Consider the following 2,782-nt stretch of genomic DNA (forward strand, 5'->3'; position numbering starts at 1 on the left):
GCCCCTTTATACTGCTCTGGCAGTATAAAGGTGCTTTAAAATGGTTATAAAATTCTTATATATTTACATTCACTTTAAGGCCCCTTTACACTGCTGGCATGGTATAAAAGGGCATTAGTGAAAATTAGAAAATGGCCCCTTTCTTTCGTGTTTTACAATGAGAGTTCAGTCTATTGGTGTGCTTTATAAGCTAAATTTAAATATGAAGCAACAAAATAGTATATTTATGTAAAATGAAGATGATTTTTGTAAGACAGTTAGCCTGTTCTAAATGTTTTAAAGAGACATTATCTATCAATTTTAGCTCCCAATCCTGCAAACATTTACTTTAACTTTAAGTATTTATTTCCAATGGCTGCAGTGGGACTACTCATGTACTTAAAGTGAAGAACCTACATGTTTGTGGGAACAGGGCCATTGACTTCAAATTTGGGTTTCAAAAGAAAACAAAAGAGGATTTTACAAAACATCATACAAATAGGAATGTTTGCATATATATTTTAAAATTGTAAATGAAAACATTTAAAAAAAAATATTCCTGACATGTTTTGAATATCAAGGCAATGGCACTTTCCTAGTGCAGGAAGTGAAAGAGACTAGAAATAAAATCAATTGACAACTATCCAAGCTGAGTGAGGTGCAGAATAGTAAACCACCAGCCTCACTTGATGAATTCTTTTTATTTTAATAATTTAACATTAAATTAGCAACACAAGAATGGGGTTTTTTGTTTGTTTGTTTGTTTTTATTTCATTTTTAAAATCCTGACTCTCTTTAAACAGGTTGGGCCAGACGGTATGCCAGTTTACACCAGCTGGCCCATTGGAACTGATTCTCCACTGCCTTGTAGCTAGCATAGTCATTTACACTTTTGTATTGAGTCCAAAGTGGGTGTAAAATGCTGATATAATAGAGTACAGAATTCTGACTTGGAAGCTTTTTATGCCCAGTTTGGTGTAAGGGTTAGATTTTCCACTGTGCCTGAGCAAAGTATAAGCGACACAAAGTGAACTAGGCAGACTAGAGAATCTGGCTCTAAATCTCTACACAAGGGGCAGGGCAATGGAGAATCAGGCGAGTGCTTTCAGCTAGTCTAACTGCAAATAGCTACTGTGCACTACAAACAAATGCACATAATAACCCAGTTTATTTTGGATGATTGATGTGTGGGCACATTACTCATGCACTCAATGCATGACATTTCCAATTACATCTTCATTTCCTTTGTGAGTTAAAAGATATAAATACTTTGGAATTTGCCACCAGTTGGGTTGCCACCTGTCTGCTTTAAATATTACAGGGGGGAAAAGGGTGAAATGTGTCCCCCTTAAGAATGCTGAAAGCTATCTGAGAGACTCTGAATGACATTTCTGAGAGGGTCAGGGGAGAATTTTCCATAGCAGCGCTGCTAGAGATTTAGCAATGGGACCTTCCCTGTCTAAAATAGACAGGATTTTCTAGGAAGTGTGATAGAGAAAAAAAGGGAATGGTTCCACTGAAAATTGGAAAGTTTGCAATTCTACATGGTTGGCTCTTATTTCGGTAGGCTGAAGATACTGTATATCTTCACCTGGCAGATACTGTCTGAACGATGAACATTTCAAGCTGAAAAGTCAGCAGTCAACTGTGCAACTGTTCATCACTTCCTTGGTTAATGTTTATATACTGGACATTGTAGCAGTGAGGTGGTTGGTTAATAAATAGCTCATTCGAGTAAAGAACTGAAAAAGAGAAAACAACTACTTGTATTTTTTACTGCAAAATACCCATCTGACTGGTGGCAATCCACATAAGTTGGCCATTTGAAGTATTTGAAGTGACAACTGAGTGACACTCTACGTGTGTGGTGTGCTCCTTCCTCAGGCCCATCTTTCCCCACACTGGTGAAAAGATCCATGGAGAAAACTCAGTGAGTTCCATTCATGGAGCATCCCCCAATTTCTGCCATCAGAGTGTGGGAGCATCCTCCAATTTCTTCCACCAGAGTGTGGGTCTCAGGGGAGTCGCTGGGTAAAGGGGCCATCTATGCATAGGCCCCGTGCCTCTGCACTGTCTCATGGAACCTTTTAGCTTTCTTCCAGCTTCCTATTTCCTTGTGGGGAATAATTCTGGTACCTTCCTATGGGGTGTGTGGCGGGGAGTAGGAGGTAAGGGCGGAAGGAGAGGAGGTATGGGAATACACCATACAGAGGGGGATCCAATCAGGAGTTAGTAAAGCGTCTCTATATGCAGTTCCTGGTCCTGGACCCTCCATGGGATCCAGAGGAAATGCTATAGAGAGCCTCTTCTGGGCAGATGCACAGTGTGCAATTTGACCATGAGTTACCTGGCACACGGTGGGCAATGTAACGGGCTCTGCATATTTTTGTATTTAAACTTGGACACCTGTAGGAGCTCATAGTAAGCTCATTTGATGACTGTGCCCCTTCCCACCAATAAAATGTACCTTCCTTAAATTCTCCTGAAGTAGATGGTAAGACAGCACCAATCAAAAACCAGGCAGTTTTATTCTAATTTACATTAGTTTTTGGCAAAGCCTACTGTCCTCCTTTTGACCAAAGCTTTGGCTGAAATTTCAGTTAGGGGTATTTTAACTTTGAAAAGTCAAAAGTGATTCCACAGTTGACTCTGTGGTTTAAATATGGTCCTTTTAGATAAGAAAAGAAGAAAAAAAATCAGATGGTTTATTTCACTGTTGCTTGCAAAATTTTTTTTTAATGTTGAGCTTATACCATAATTACATTTAACTCCCTTTGAAATTGAAAATACACCTCTAGCAAAT

Source organism: Trachemys scripta, chromosome 1 (genome assembly GCF_013100865.1).
Source record: "Trachemys scripta elegans isolate TJP31775 chromosome 1, CAS_Tse_1.0, whole genome shotgun sequence".
In the NCBI taxonomy this organism is placed as follows: Eukaryota; Metazoa; Chordata; order Testudines; family Emydidae; genus Trachemys; species Trachemys scripta.